The sequence below is a fragment of the Elephantulus edwardii genome, unplaced genomic scaffold, assembly GCF_000299155.1.
Source record: "Elephantulus edwardii isolate Elephantulus edwardi_28Jun2011 unplaced genomic scaffold, EleEdw1.0 scaffold00033, whole genome shotgun sequence".
Taxonomy (NCBI): domain Eukaryota; kingdom Metazoa; phylum Chordata; class Mammalia; order Macroscelidea; family Macroscelididae; genus Elephantulus; species Elephantulus edwardii.
The window spans coordinates 147,096-164,866 of NW_006399783.1; the positions used below are offsets into that span (position 1 = coordinate 147,096).

At 37.0% G+C, this 17,771-nt stretch overlaps 1 pseudogene; it reads right to left on the bottom strand.

Moving 5' to 3' along the window:
- Nucleotides 1-1,610: 1,610 nt before the first annotated feature.
- On the bottom strand, nucleotides 1,611-2,405 carry LOC102869823 (annotated as a pseudogene).
- Nucleotides 2,406-17,771: the final 15,366 nt, after the last annotated feature.

A 17,771-nucleotide genomic window follows, 5' to 3' on the forward strand; every position in this document is an offset into this window, starting at 1 on the left:
CTTGGTCTCTTTTTCAGCCTTTGTAATGATCTTTTGCATTCTTCATGGATGATATTCTTGATATCCTCCCAGAGCTCATTTGGTCTACGCTCATTGGTGCTCGAGGCCTCAAACCTGTTCCTGCGATGGTTTTGAAATTGGAGTAGGGTAGACTTAAGATTAAATTTTGGCTCCCGTGGACTTGCTTTAATTTTCCTCAGCCTGAACTTTCATATGACTAGTTGGTGGTCTGTCCCACAGTCAGCACCTGGCCTGGTTTTCACTGCTGATATTGAGCTTCTCCGCTGAGTCTTTCCGCAAATGTAATCTATTTGATTCCTATGCATGCCATCAGGTGAGATCCATGTGTATAACCTGCGTTTATTTTTTCTTATAGAAGGTATTTGCAATGAATAAATCATTGAATGTGCAGAACTCTATCATTCTATCTCCAGCCTCATTTCTCTCACTGAGCCCGTATTTTCCACCTACTGATCCTTCTTTCCTGTTCCCAACTTTTGCTAGAAGGTATTTGCAATGAATAAATCATTGAATGTGCAGAACTCTATCATTCTATCTCCAGCCTCATTTCTCTCACTGAGCCTGTATTTTCCACCTACTGATCCTTCTTTCCTGTTCCCAACTTTTGCGTTCCAGTCGCCCTTCATTATCAATGCATCTTATCGCATGTTTAAGCAACTTCTGACTGCAAAAGTTGGTAGAAATCTTCTATTTCCTCCTCTTTGGCTTTAGTTGTTGGTGCGTATATTTGAATTATAGTGGTATTCACTGGACTTCCTTGTATGCGTATGGATATTATCCTGTCGCTCACCACATTGTATTTCAGGATGGATTTAGAAATTGCTTTTTAATTATGAAACCAACCCCATTCTTCCTCACATTTTCATCCCTGGCATAGTAAATCATATGATCGTGTGATTCAAAACGTCCCATGCCAAGCCATCTCATTTCGCCAATACCTAGGCATGTCAATATTTATGCGTTCCATTTCTTTCTTAACAATGTCCAATTTTCCTACATTCATGCTTCTTACGTTCCACGTTCCAATCTCTAGTGTCTGCTTACAGCTGTTCCTTCTTCTCTGTATTTCCATTTCTAAGATCTCAGTCTCAATTGCCATGTCTGCTAGTCCAAGCGATAGTCTAAGTGTACTCTATTGTACATAGGGTTTTCTGCTTTCTTAGTTCTTTAAAAAGTCCTAATTTGTTTCTCAAAAGGGACCATCAACTTCCATCAGATCCAGAGCCTCCAAAACCCACTGGAAAGTCATCTGACTCAACAGCAATGAAATGAGTTTGCTCCTCAAAAATGTCCCTTATGTTTCATTAACAAAGGATGGACTATTTGCTTCAGAAAAAAGAATGAATTTTCAGCTCTCTTATAATACCTTGTGATGGTATTTTTTATTGCTGTTGTTTTTATTGGGGGCGAGATGGGGAAATTTATTTTAATTAATTACTATTATTATTGCATTTTTAATTCAACTGTCCTCGTGTTTATATATATTGTAATGATAGAAGACATTGTGGTATTTTTAGGTTAAAGATATCAACCTCCATTTTTTTTACACTTAATATGTGAGCTTATTTATTTGCTGCATATAGAAAATTCTATTTCTGACTAGATTTTGATCTGGAGCCTGAAACTCTCAGAGAGGCAGTCTCTGTCTCTTGGTAATATGCTCCTGGCGTTTTTCTTTGGCCTCCTTCATTCTCTTGGCCAAAAGCTTAGCATACTCTGCAGCCTCCTCCATATTTTTCTTCATGTCCTGTTTCTTCAGTGTATTGTGCCTCTGGAGCTTGTGCTGCAGGACATGTGGAGTAACAAGATGCTGAATCTTGAGCACGTTTCTCCTGGGTTTCTTGCCTTATTTGTTCAGTAGCTTTCTCACAACATAATGATGGACATCATCTTCCTTAGACTGAAGAGTTTGTGAATTCTGCTAGCTCTTTTGGGCCCTAGACAATGAGGCACAGTAGTGTCAGTTCTGGGATAGATATCCTTTTTCCTATTCTTCACAGAAACCAAGTTGAGAACATTCAGATTGACATCGACTATGCAACCCCAGACATATTTGCACTCCCACTCTTCAGTTCTCCATGGTCTATAACAAGAATGCCCCTTCCTTAGCAGCAGGTAACCTCCGCCATGGGTCAAGACACCTGCCTCATGGAAAAACCTTGGTTGTTGTTTCCATCACTGATCCGGTCAACATATCCTTTCCATTTATTACTAAGAGAGTCAGCAGCAACTTCCTTGGCCACCTGCTTCTTATATAATGTATGAAGTTTGCATTCCTCATCCACTCCAATGAGATTTTGGCAGCCAGTGGCTGGGAAGATGATCAGCTTCACGGTAAAGCAGACAATTGCCCCAGAATTGCCACGATAAAGAGAAATCCTCATATCTTTTATCAACTCTTCACTTTGTCTCATGCAGTTCCATCACAAAGAGACTAATATACTAAATTATAAAATTAAATAACATGTCTTTTTTTTTTCTTTCATAGAAAATCAATTTGTTGTGAGTGCTAGGCATTCTTACCTATGATGTTATTAAAGATTTTGGCACTCATCTATAAGAATACAATTTATAACAAGTTTTTAGTTCATATGGTTCTAACATACAAACTTTATTTGGCAACAAATGTGCACTGTCTTCTCCGTCTGGCCAGCAGACTCACCAACTTGTTCTTCACCTATTCCTTTCATCTTTCTCATCCACACTGTTACTGACAGTAATAAAAATATGATCTCTTTTTAAATATGTGTTTATGTGTTTTCCTTCATTTATTTTTTGTTATGCGTATCTAGATTTATATAGATACGGTTATAGAACTATTGTAGATACCAAAATAAATGAAGAATGAGATCATGTTGTACTAGCTACCTATTAGAACAGTGAAAGGCAACTATTGGCTCCTGCATGTAACTCTCTGTCCAGGGCAAGAGTAAGACAGCTAGATCAAAACTGCAGAATTTGACAGTGTTAGTAAGTACCCTACTGATCCACATAAGGCCTAGAACCAGGTATGCAGGTTTTATGATACCTGTGATATCTTCTTCATGGACTATGTGGGTTTGTTTATGCATTTAGGGGGAAAAAAACCCAGTAGCTATGACAATGTTAAGGAATCTTAAATTAAATATTAGCAATGTAAGCATATTTCTAACTCAGAGAATGAAAGACTTGAAGAAATACTGTCTATCTCAAGTATGAAAAAACACACACTTGACAGAATTTCTACCCAATCGAGCTGCCTCAAGTTTCAACCTTGGAACGTAAATTGAGACACACATGGTTCCTCAAAATCAACTTCCACCAAATTATTATTCTGTTACAATTTTTTGTATATTGTTGACTTACAGCCACACTGTGTACAACAGAAAGAAAAGTTACCAATGTCATTGCCATTCTCACAATCTTTGTTATTCTTAAATCCATTGCTGTAGTCATTGTGTGAATTCATTTTGTTAAAGATTTTGATCTCTTTCACTTATTCCTTAGCTTTCTAACTAGTATTCTCGTCCCTAAGGACTGACCCCTCCTGTTAACATACCTAAAGTATATGGGGCAAAGTCTCATCATTTTTATTTCTAAAGATCACTCTTTGCTTCATTGATCCTAAGACAAATCTGTTTGTTATTTGGAAGTTTGTGGTATATTCACTGTTCATTAAATATACCACAGTTCAAAGATATTAATTTTTAGTCTTCCTTAGTCACTATTAGATGTTCACATGCATATGCAGCAGTTGAAAATACCATGGTTTGAGTCTTTAAACTGTCGCCATTGAACTTCAGCACTTTAAAGAGGACCATGACAACATATTTGTTTTATATTAAACTCCAATGAAGGATTCTTCTGTCAGAATGAGAGAAAAAAATTAAATTCAATTTGAAAAGTTCTGGATGTGTTGTTGTAATAGGTGCCATTGAGTTAACTACAACTCAGAGTGACACTACAAACAATGGAGATGGGCTGTACCCTAAGCTGTGTCATGCTTGTGAGCCCTGACACACTCAAGCCCATCACTGCAGTCACTATGTCAATTATTCTTAGTGAGGGTCTTTCTCTATTACCATAACCTTCTACCTTTCCCAGAATGTTCTTTATCCAAGGACTGACCCCTTTTGACAAAATACTCAAAGTACATGAGAAAAGTTTCATCATTCTTGCCTCTATGATATGTTGTTGTTGTTGTTGTTATGTGCCATCGAGTCGCTTGTGAGCCCTAAACACCATTCTATCCTGTGCCAACCTCGTCATCTATGACACACTCATTCCCACCACTCCACTCACAGAATCAGTCCATCTCATCAAGGGCCTTCCTCTCCTGCACCATGTCTCTCCACTCTCACAAACATGATGTCCTTCTCCAAGGACCAGTCCCTCCTTGCAACATGCCCAAAGTATGTCAGATGAAGCTTCAGAAACCTTGACTCCAAGGAACATTCTGGCTTCACGCTCTCCAGGACAAACCTGTTTGTTCTCCTAGCAGTCCATAGTATATATTCAATACTCTTCTCCAGCACCACAGTTCAAAGGCATCAATTCTCTTTCTATCAACGCTATTCACTGTCCAACTCTCCGATGAATAACACATAATTGCAAAGACTATAGACTGGATCAGGTGCACCTTAGTCTTCAGCCTGACGTCCGTGCTCTTCAATGCTCTTGAGATGTCCTTCACAGCTGACTTTCCTAATACAATTAATCTCCTGATTTCGTGGCTGCTGTTACCAAGAGTGTTGACTGTGGAACCAAGTAAACTAAAACTGTTAACTAACTCAATCTCTTCATCATCCATACTTTGGTTTTATTTCCTTTAGTAGATATTTGTTCCTTTGACAGTTCATAGGATATTCAGTACTCTTCTAAAACTCCACAATTTAGACTTTAATTATTCTGTCATCCTTATTCATTGTCCAATTTCCAGATGCACTGAGAATACTGCAGCTTCGATTAAGTCCACCTTATTCTTTAAACTGATTGTTCATTGATTTTTGACACTTTGGAGAAGATCTCAACAGCAGATTTTTCCAAATGCAAACATCTTTAGATTTCTTGACTGTCATTCCTATATGTGTCGATTATGGATCCAAGAAAAATGAAATCTTTGACAACTTCAATCTTTCCTCTATCATGGTTGTGCCTATTAATTCAGTGAGAACTTTCCTTCGTACTGGACATTCTTACTCAATTTATTCCACTGATACTTTTGACATGTCATATCAGTGACTGCTTGTTGCACTTGATGTCTATGACTGAGAACCTTATCTGAACTTTCCACATGTACTGGAAAAAGATACCATCTCTAGCAAGACATACTAGCCTAGGCTTTTTTCAGACTAGTAGAAACTCTATCCAAGGCTGGTTGCCCATGCCTTGACACAGCCTTGTCACCTCCCGGATGAGAAGAGGTGGTAGCTATGACTTTGATCACTTATTAGGCCTTAGTCACCACTCAGACAAGTAGACAGAAAAATCCAACTCCAGTTCTCTACTGGGCTGACAAAATATACTACTGTCACAGGCTGGACAGTTGATTTTCATCTCCTATAATATACATATGTGTTTTATGACATTTATGTGCTTGCTTTATAGTTTGTTCTTTTGGTTAAAGCACATGTCAGTTTGTTGTATTGTAATGACTTGTGTATTGCTGAGGTGCTGTAAGTTATGGCTGAGTATTTCATATAACAGTGAGGATCATCCATGGTGGACAGGTTTTGGTGGAGCTTCCACTCTTAGAAAGAGTAAGAAATAGGATAGGTCATCCACTTCTGATATAAAAGGCCTTAAAAACCCTATGAATAACAATGGTTCACTGATAAGTACAATACCAGTAGTATAGCTTCTGAGATTGGAAGGCACTTATAATATGAGGAGAAAAAGCTGCAAACTTCCAGTAGTAATTGGAACATGGAATGCACAAAGTATGAATCTAAAAAATTAGAAGATCTCAAAAATGTAATGGAACACATAAAGACTGATAACTTAGACATTACTGGGCTGAGATGGTCTGTTATTGGCCACTTTGAATCAGATCATCCCATTGTCTGTTATGTTAGTAAGCACAAAAAATGAAGTGGGATGGTATCTCAAAAATGCTTTTTCAAGATCTAGCCTGAAGTACAATGCTATGAGTGATAGGATACTATCCACAGATATTCAAGAAAGATCTTTAATACACCTATTATTCAAATATAGTAACCAACCACTAAAGTCAAAGATGAAGACATTTAGGACTTCTACCATCTTTTACTGCCTGAAATTGATCAAATATGAAAATATCAAAATGTATGAGTAACAACTGGTGACTAGAGTACTAAATATGGCAACAAAAAAAGAAGACTGGTAGTTGGGAAATACTTGAGGACTTGGAGACAGAAAGACAGAAATGAGCAGAAGATAGAATTCATATAATCAATGGTTTTGTACTGGAAATAGCTATTTTAAAAATAAATAAATGATGACAATACACATGATTTTTACCTTATGGATTACAAAGGAATTAGATTGACTAAATCCACAGAAAAGAGCTCTAGAGAAGTTCAATACCAATAGTCAAAACAAGTTCATAGGTTTACTGCAGAACAAACCATCAATTACGCATGTGTAAGTTCAAATTGAAACTGAGGTGAACAGAATGGGAAAAAAAATCCACAAGAACCAAAGAAGCATCTGACTAGAGAATCTATCTAACTTCATCCTGCACTACACTCACCTTTGTTGCTATGTTTGAGGTCACTGGAGTCGCCACTTTGTTATCCAATTTAGTTAAAATAGACAATCACTAAACTTTAGCAATATACATTTTAACTTAATAGCTGGGAAGAATTGTTAGAGAATATGTTTTCCTTCTGGAAGCAAATTTCTAAGAAGCCCTCAATTGTTTTAACAGAAGCTCTAAGAATAGAGAAAATGAGATTTTTGGGTTTCTTAAATGATTGTTTCACTAAATCTCTTGAAACTTATTGTTTTTATATTCTCACATGGTGATTAAAATTTTGCCCTTTATGATGACAATTTTTATTTTTGTTTTGCCATGCAATGAGTACAAAATGACATTTAAGTGAATATTAACTTATAAATACATTGGGTTGACTCTGCTGTAACCCTGTCAAGTTTGAAATGAAAATGTACCATATTTTAGAAATTACATTTTTGCTGGGTTTTTTTAAAAATAGTCTTTCAGAAATGCATTAGTGTTGTTTGTTTGTTTGTTTAAATAGTTTAATATCAATATGTGTTTCTAATTTTATAATTAAAGTTGCATACCATATACAATTAAACTATTGTTATGAACCTCAAAAACAAAACAGTTTAATAAAATTAATTTGAAAATATTTTCATAAAACTGGCAGTGGAAAATATGACAATACCAGTATTTTGAAGAAATAGTATTAAGTCACTTTACTTAATAAGACTCTAAGTTGATATAATTTTTGACAGTAGCTTTCAAAAGTCTTAAAAATGTCTGCTCATAAAATTTTAACCTCAATAAATAAGTCAGTTAATAAAGTACTGATATTTTATTATTTAATTTACATGCAATATCTAGAGTAGAAAATGTACCAAGATCAGTATTTTTTACTTTAACCAGAGGTAGGGAAATTCACTGGATGATGAAAATATTTGCAGTCACTGAGATATACCACTTAGTGATAAAACATGACCCCTGCCCTCACCAGAATGTAGTCCTGTTCCCAGGGCCCTGCCCCTAGGCTCCCCAACCCACCAGCCCTGAGGATTTGTTCAGTGGCAAAGACCTGTCCAGCATGCCAAAATCACTGGTGAGTAGAGTGATAGTGAGCAGACAGAAGTGATCAGACAGAAGTGACCAGAAACCTGAGACATCATACTGGGTTATGTGAAGGGAGATGTGGGCAGGGCCACAAGCCAAGGCCTTGAATGGAAAGGAGTGGTGAAACACTAGATCTGTTAGCTGTGCAATGGGGAAAGGAATTTCATCTGTTCTTTTGAAAAGATTGATTGTCTGTAAGATATCAGTCTAAAGCTAACCACCCAAAGTAAGTCAGATTAGGAAGAAAGATTGACTAGCCACTTCCAAAAAGAGCAGGTCATTGAAAATTCTATGTACAATAGAGCACAATTAGATTGTTGTTGTTGTTGATTACCATCCAGCACGACTTATAGTGACCCTATGAACAAAAGACCTAAAGCCTTTCCATAACTATTGTCATTTCTCAAAGTTTATAGAGTTTCCAGAGGCATGCTGGTTAGAAAGTGGATGCCACTCCTGCTTCCAATTTGATTACACCAGCATATATGGCACTGGAGGCTGAGGCTTCACGCTTGAAAACAAAGAAAAAAGAGCAGTTGAAAGCAGACACTAGTGATTAGACCATGGAATGTGAGAAGTATGAATGCAGGAAAAACTGGACATTGTTAAGGAAGAAATGAAACACATAAATATTTACACACTGGGAATAGGCAAACTGAGATAGATTGACTTGGGACAGTTTGAATCAGATCATCATATGATCTACCGTACTGGAAATGGAAATGAAAAGGTGATGAAAAAAGAATCACATTCATAGTCAAGAAGACTATTTCTAGATCCATCCTGAAATATAATGTTGTGAGTGACAGAATAATATCCATACCCATACAGGGAAGATCTGTTAATATCACTATCAGTCAAATATATACACCAAAAATCAGAGTCAAAGAGGAGGAAATAGAAGATTTCTACTATATTTTGAAGTTGGAAATTGATCAAATGTACAACCAAGAGGCATTAATAATAATGGAAGACTAAAATGCAAAAGTTGGAAATGAAGATGGATCAATAATTGGAAAATGTAGTCTTGGTGACAGAAATTAGGCTGGAGGTAGAATAATAGAATTTTTTACCATCAATGATTTATTCATTGCAAATACCTTTTATAGGAAACACAAACAATGGCTATCTATAAACATGGATCTCACCTGATGAGCTACACAGGAATCAAATTAATTATATCTTTGGAAAAAATTGTTGGAGAAGCTCAAAATCCGCTATGAAAATGAGACCTGGTATTGATTGTAGAAGAGATAATCAGCTATTCATGTGTAATTTCAAACAAAAACTAAGAAAAATTAAGTCAAATACACAAAAACATCTCAAGAACAAGTTTGATAAAAGAAGACCAAAAGAACTGTGGAAGTATATCAAGACTATAATTCATGATGAATGCAAAAGGTCCTTACAAAGACAGAAAAGGAAGTAAAGATTGATGTGAATTTTTAATATTTTGAATATTGCACTAGTGTGCAGAGAACCTAAACCAAAGGGAAGAAATCAAGAAGTCAAGGAGCTGAACAGAAGATTTTAAAGAGAAATGCAGAAAGACTTAATAATGAAATATGCAAAAAGCTGTAGTTGGAGAATCTAATGCAACAAACTAACTTGGCATTTCTTAAGCTGAAGGAACTAAGGAACAGATTCAAGCCTTAAGTTGCAATTAAAGATACTATGGGCAATGCTTGGCTCCACACTCTTCGTAACAGCAGCCAGGAAATCAGGAGATTAATTGCATTGGGAAAGCTGTGAGGGACCTCTCAAGAGTACTGAAGTGCAACAACATCAGGCTGGAGACTAAGGTGTGCCTGCTCCAGGCTATAGTCTTTGCAATTACATGCTATGCATCGGAGAGTTGGACAGTGAATAGGGATGATAGAAAGAGAATTGATGCCTTTGAGTTGTGGTACTGGAGAAGAGTGTTGAATATACCATGAACTGCTAGGAGAACAAACAGGTTTGTCCTGGAGAGGGTGAAGCCAGAATGTTCCCTGGAGTCAAGATTCTGAAGCTTCATCTGACATATTTTGGGCATGTTGCAAGGAGGGACTGGTCCTTGGAGAGGGACATCATGTTTGGGAGAGTGGAGGGATGGCGCAGGAGAGGAAGATCCTTGATGAGATGGCTCAGTTCTGTGAGTGGAGTGGTGGGAATGAATGTGTTTGAGACAGCGAGGTTGGCACAGGATAGAATGGCATTTAGGGCTCTTGTACATAGGGTAGTTATGAGTCGCAAATGACTCAATGGAACATAACAACAACAACAACAACAACATGGACAATACCATAGTAAGGAATACCAGCAAAATGTCTATTTGTGCTTAATTGACTATGCAGACATTTGACTGTTTGGAACGTAAGAAGTTGTGGCTGACATTGAGGAGAATGGGAATTCTAAAGCACTTGATCATGCTCATGAGGAACCTATACCTGCAGCAGGAAGCTGTTGTGTAAATGGAGCAAATGAGCACTGCATAGTTTGTAATTGGGAAAGGAGTGCATAAGGGATATATTCTATCTCCATACCTGTTTAATCTATAAACTGAGCAAATTATCCAAGAAGCTGGACTCTATGAAGATGAATGTGATATCAGAATTTGAGGTAGTCTCATTAATAACCTATGCTATGCAGATGGCACAGCCTTGTTTGCTGAAAGTGAGGAGGATTTGAAGCACTTGATGCAAAGGATTAAGGAATGCAGCTTTCAGTATGGATTGTGTCTCAACATCAAGAAAACAAATTTTCTTACCACTGGAACAATAGGCAGTGTCATGATGGAAGGAGAGGAGTTTGAAACAGTCGACAGCTTCATCTTGCTTGGATCTACAGTTAGTACCCTTGGTAAGAGCAATAAGGAAATGCATTAAACTGGGAAAATCTGCAGTTAGGAACCTCTCCAAATTATTGGAGCAGTGATGTCAGTTTGAGGACTAAGGTGCATCTGATTCAGGCCATGGTCTTTCCTATTACTAGCTATGCATCTAAGACCTGGACAATGAATAATAATGACAGAAAAAGAATTGATGTCTTTGAACTCTGCTGTTGGAGAAGAGCACTGAACATCCCATGGAGAGCCAAGAAGACAAATAGTTTATCTTGGAGGAGGTGCAGCCTGAGTACTCTTTGGAGGCAAAAATGATGAGATTTTGCCTCACATACTTTGGACATATTTCTAGGAGGTGCTATTCCTTGGATAATGACATGAGGTTGGGAAGGGTCGAGGGTCAGGGAAAGGTGGAGGGTCCGCAAAGGAGAGGAAGATCCTTAACCAGATGGATTGACACAGTGACTGCTGCAATGGGCTCTTGTGTGTCAGGAAGTGTGAGGATGGCATAGGGCAGGACTAGGTTCAGATTTTTTGTTCACTAGGTCATTATGAGTCATACTTGACTTGATGTCACCTAACAACAACAGCAACAATTCACAATATATTGAATGATCGAGAATATATCAAAAGAATATGGAAGGAGTACACAATGTAATTGTAGGAAAAATAATTGGCCAACAGGGAAGAATTTCATGAAACAGCATATGACCATTAAGCAATGGTAATTAAGGAAGAAGTTCAAGCTGCCTTGAAGGAATCGGTAAAAAACAAGGACTCATGAATTGATGAGATATCAAATGACATATTTATCTTCTTTATTAAATTTTATTAATTTTAATGAACATTTACAGAGATTTTGGGTTTCCATTCATTCATTGTTGCACTATTTTCTCTACCCTCACCACCACCCCCAGTTCGTTCCTCTTTTTTTCCCCCCTTGAAAGACTCTTTTAATTGTCCAATTGCCACAGTGCTTTTCAAATCCACTTCTGATTAATTTCCTTTCTCAGTGTGTCCTTTGCCATTCCCTGTCACTCCTCCCTGAGAGAGACTTCACCCTGATTCATAAGGAAAAGGCAATGGCGTATTCTCTTAGCTACTTCCTGCTGAAAAGGGACACTGTAGATTTCAGGGTGAAGATCTTCTCTCACTACTCTAAAGGGCCCTTTTGGCAGTAGGAAACATGTGGACTATTGTGGGGATTGATTCTGGAATTTAGATGCACTGTTATCAATTGTGCTTAGCCGTACATGTTCATATCCTTGAAAATGTATCATGGAACTGTTGCAGCCTAGAAGACAAACATTTAACTAACAAGTTAAAAGTACATGAGTCAAAAATTAAAAAGCAATAATATTCCAAGTAGAGGTACTAATAGTGGCACAAAGCAAGTTACAGAGGGAAGGTAGTTCTTAAAATAAAAGGCCTATTGACTAGCACTTTGTCTATTATAGTATAAAAGTTAGGAACCACAAGATGTAGAGGCTCAACTATGTCATTTATTGATCTTAAGTCCTGGAGCAAATTCCATCTACTACTGGGTTGTTTTACAGCTCGGAAGTCCTCATGCAAGGGAGAGGTGAAGTAAGGAACTGCTTATGAGGTTTTCCATCAATTCCAACAACTAAGAAATAGTGAGAAGAGTAGGGACCTCAGAAGGATTTTAGGACCAAATAGTAGGCTCTTTAGTCCAGGAGAAACTGAATATACTTACCAGTAATGTTAATGCTCACCCACAGCTCTTCTGGGAGGATCTAAATTGCTGAAGCATCCTCCTCTGTTTCCAGCTGGGAGCTGGGGCCTGTCAGTCCTGTCAGCCACAAGGACCTAGTGGGCCACCCTTGACCAAGTGTCCTCTCTACTCTCTTGCTTATCTGTGGCTTTCGTCTATGACAGTGGCTACTGAAGTGGCCCACATTTCCACAGTGGAAGCAATTCTGACCTCCTTTATTACCTTTGGGTGGCACTGTTTATGAGTAAGTCTTCCTTTTCCTGACACAGGCCCTAAACTAGCAGCAATAGCTGCCCCAATAATTTTGGCCATTCTCTGGTCTTTTCTCTTCCCTTTAGATCCTAGTTGTTAAAAGAGGGAAAAATTTAAACATATATATATATAACAAATAATTTTGAACATTATAATCTTTTAAGCTTAAGGCTAGAAATATTAACAATATGACCATTTCCAATCCAGAGATACATGTTTAAATGCAGTTCCTATTTCCCATAAATGGTTTTGGTAAGAAGAATATTGTAAAAGTGAATACATTTACACTATTCCTCCTCCATGCCATGATATAGTGTTATTAGCATGAGCAGTTATAAATCCATTGCCATCCTTACTCTAACTTATTTTTTTAATTTAAATTTATTATTGATTTCAGTAAAAATTTACAGAGGCTTTGGATCTCCATTCATACATTGTTACACAAATGACATATTTCTACAAACAGAGGCTGTCCTGGATGTGCTCACAAAGTTGTGCCAAGAAATATGGAGGACATCTACCAGGAAAGCTGACAAGAGGAGATACATATTATTCGCATTCCAAAGAAGGGTGATCTAACACAATGTGGAAATTATAGAACAATATCACTAATAGCATATCAAAGCAAATTCTTGATGAAGACGACCCAAAAGTGACTGGTAGATCAACAGAGAACTGCCAGAAAAACAGGCTAGGTTTAGTAGAGGCTCTGGCACTAGAGATATTAGAGCCAATGTCAGATGGATCTAAGCTGAAAGCAGAGCGTACCAGAAGTAAGATTATCAGTGTTTCATTGAGTATGCAAAGGCATTTGACTGTGTGGATCACAACAAATTGTAGTTAACCTTGAGAAGAATAGGAATCCCAGAACATCTGATGGTGTTCATTCGAAAGCTATACTTGGACCAGAAAGTAGTCATCATAACAGAACAAGGAAACACTGTAGGCTTCATAATCAGAAAAGATGTATGCCTGGGGTTAATCATATCTCCACACCTTTTCAGTCGATATGTGAAACAGATCTTTTGGGAAGCTGGTCTTTATGAGAAAGAATGTGGCATCAGAATTGGAAGAAGACTCATCAACAACCTATGTTATGCAAATGACACAACCTTGCACACTGAAACTGAGTATGACCTGAAGCACTTGCTGGAAAAAGTCAAGGACTACAGTATTTAATATGAATTTAAGCTCAACATCAAAAATACAAAAATTCTCACCACTGGACAAATAGGCAGCACCACAATAGGTGCAGAACAGATTGAGATTGTTAACAAATTAATCTTGTTCAGGTCCACAAGCAACACTCTTGGGACCAACAGCCAAGAAATCAAGAGATGAATTGCATTAGGAGAGTTTATCATCAGTAAGACATCTCCAGAATGCGAAAGTGCAGAGATCTTAGAGACTAATGTGAGCCTGATCCAAATTATGATCTTCACACTTTCTATGCATCAGAGAGCTGCATAAATGACTAAGGATGACAGAAGAAGAATCAATGCCTTTGAGTTACGGTGTTGAAGAGCACTGACATACTGAACATTCCATGGATTAACAAAGGACAAAGAGATTTGTCAACTCTGAATCAGTTCTGACTTGATGGTGAACAACAGCAACAACAGCAAAGTATAAGTAGAATTATTTTCAAAATATTAATTTTAAACTAACAAGTAGATTGGTAATTCAAATTCACCTACAGCTATCTCAGAAGAAATTTCTTAAAATCTGCCCCTGAAAGATCACAGTTATAAAAATCCTACCCTCTGAAATGCAATTCTATATATATATATATATATATATATATATAGAGAGAGAGAGAGAGAGAGAGAGAGAGAGAGAGAGAGAGAGAGAGAGAGAGAGAATTCCCATAAATTATAATTCACCCTGAAGGAACTGGCAATACCAGAGAAAGAAGAAAGAGATAAAGAAGGAATCATTGCTTACGGGATATTGAACTTCCTCTGAAATCCTTTTAAGGCTTATGGAAGATTTTGGAAAAGAATAGTGATTATGGTTATTATAAGATAGATAAATAAGTAGACATATAGATAGATTCACCACCACCACCAGAGAATAGTGTAACTTGAAATTATAATATCTGTATGAAAACTGTATGCATTAGTAATGAAAACAATTTAATGCTTGAGAAATATATAAGGTATCTAGTGACCTTATTGATAAATGTTATAGTAGGCCTTGGTAAGAAGCTGCACTGCACTCCTGAAGGTGTGTAGTTCGAATCTACCAGTTGCTCTGCAAAAGAATGAGTAATCTCCTCCTGTGAGATTAACTGCCTTAGAAAACTTCTCAGAAGGTCAGTTATGAGCCAGTTCCGACTCAATACACAACAACAAAACATATATTAAAATACAGAAAAAGTGGTGTTTTGTAGTCATTAGATTATTGTTCAGATAAAACCTGATAAAATGACATTTTAAAAGTCATTACTGTCTTCTTCACAACAAGAAAAATAATGAACAAATTGAAATAAACTATTTTTCTTAGATCCTTCAGAGAAAAGAGGCCATGAGAAAAATTGATGCACCTGACACAGGAAAGATGGGTAAATATATGGAATACCTCCTTCTGGAAAATGAGAAAGGAAAATGGCTAAAAAAACATATCATTTTCTCATTCTTAACTTCATGAGTAAAGATATATATATATATATCTTTCATCTTTTAAATCTTATCACGACAAATATTTTTGCTTCACTTGCTTTGAATTTGCCATCTGTTTCTGTATTTTCAAGGTAGAAATACACCTTGAAGAGCTCTAACATCCATTTCTCTAAGGTTCACAGTAAGCAGAAAAGAGCAGACACTAACTTGTCCAGACACTTCTTACAAGTCCGGCACTGCTCTCTTTCTCTCCAGTTTAGATCATAGACTCAACCCAGAAACACCCACCTTGTCCAGGAGCACGTAAAGGTAGTGCCTGAATCTGTCTATTCCCATTTATTCCCATTACTGATAGATAAATTAGGAATGATTAACATTGATTTGTTGTTCAGTGTTAGTTGATTGATTATTCCAAGGCCATTGTTCATACATCATCGCATTCTTGTGTTATAGAACCACACCATTTGCAAAAAGGAAATAAGACATTTCTGATTGCTTTTTAGTGACATCCGTATGTATACTTCAAAATCTACCATTTCAGATTCAAGATTTCTAGTAAAGGGTTATTTCATTCCATGAATTATTCTAAGACACACAGCATATGACAAATTTCTTTCCAATGTGTACTTTCACAACATGTATAACCCTTTGAAATCACGCATTTATAATGGAAATACTGAAGCTACCTTAACTTTAAACTGTGCTGCTACGATAAGAGAAAAATGTATGTTTGCCTTTGGAAGACTCATCATCTTTCCAAATCATGATTAGTAGGTGGCAGGACAAAATAACACTGAATTGTTTGCAAAGATAGCACAGATTTGAAATAAGAATTTTTGTGCCAGTGCAAGAGATGAAGATGACAATTGCAATCTTTTTAGATTAATAATTTACTAAGTTGTAGGCAGGTTAGCAGTGATTGATCATTTTTGCATGGTCTTACTGATTTAAAAATCATCTTATTTTATTACGCAAATACAAAGTTTAAAAGTTCTCTGCTATTTTTATCTCTATCTTAAGCAACTATTGGGAACAGGCTTACTTCTAGAAACTAAATATGTACAAGGACATGCTTGATGCAGCATGTATTTCAACTGTAGCCTATCATTTTTGTCTTATCTATTACACAGTAGTTTATTTATAGTATGAAAATTTATCAAATTCTTGTGAGAACAAAATATTCACTATAGAAAGAATTAAGAATTTTGCTACCCCATCCTGATAATACAGTTTGTCACTGTCTCTGTTAGTCAACAAAATATTTTTCTGAAGTAAAATTATTCAATATAAAGTAATGGATCAGAAAGGTATAAATGATTTTTTATAGTGAAACTAAGAAGTCACTGTGATATGTTGCTGCTGTAGTTATGTACTGTCTGATCTGAACTGATTCATAGCTCCAGGAGCTTTTCAGAGAGAGAGTACTTCCCACAAGGAGATTACCCATTTTCCCCCCATGAAGTACCTGGTGGATTGAACCTTTGTGATGGCAGTGCAGCTCTTTACCACTTGGGCACCAGAGTTCTCTTCATTGTATGCTGTAGTAAGAGGTATCATTTTTTTTAATTCAAAATGAACAAGAAACAGTATCAGAAGACAATTCAGCAATGTAAGTGAAGGGGTTTCTAGTTTTCACTTTGTAGAAGACTTCAACTTCATTGTCTCCTAGAAGAAGTTTTGTCAAATAGGTGTGATTTAGGAAAGAGCAATAGTGTCCTTGGAAATATCAAAGCATCCTTCCAATTCCCTTGGCTGGCTCTCCATGTTTCCACATCTAGCTTCTCTCCTAACAAAAATTCTCAAGTTTCATTGTGTGAAAGATCGAAATTCAATTGTCTTAGCTTAGCTTAGGTCACTTTCAGAATTTATATGCAGACTATGACCACTCACTGGGGAAACTCCCTCGCATAATTACTACTTCTTTGATCTCATCTCTAGAGATCATGAAGAATGTGAACTGCAACAAGAAGCAAAGATCAAATAACTAACTGTAGAGACTCAAAAAAGATAACTATCCTTCCTTATATTTCTCCATGCCATCGGAATCAAGACCATGTCTAGGTTGACAAATGAGATTTTCATTAAGGTTCAATATGCAGTGTTTGTGAAGACTGGCTACTTCTTGGGATATATACTTGTTAGGTACCCTTATGAAGGTTCTAAGGACAAAATATTTCATGATGGACTCAGGAAGATGACGGAGGTAGAGAGCACAGTGTGAAGAGCCAGAGGGATAGCAACCTGTGTAGAGAGGATACCAGAGAGTACTTTACGCTCCACAGAGACCGACAATCACAGTGTGACACGAACAGTAGGATTATGAATCAGAACTTTTGCTAATACATTATTTTAGAAGCTTTAAAAACTGGAGCCCTGCCTGCCTGCCCTGCAGCAGTCCCTCAGTGGTCCCATCCCGGACGCAGCAAAAGCTGGGATCCACTAGCTGAGCTGAGCTGCATTGAGACTCACCTGAAAGGAAAAAGGTTAGTGGGGAAATCAGCTGAATTCTCTTGAGCCCACTAAAACCTG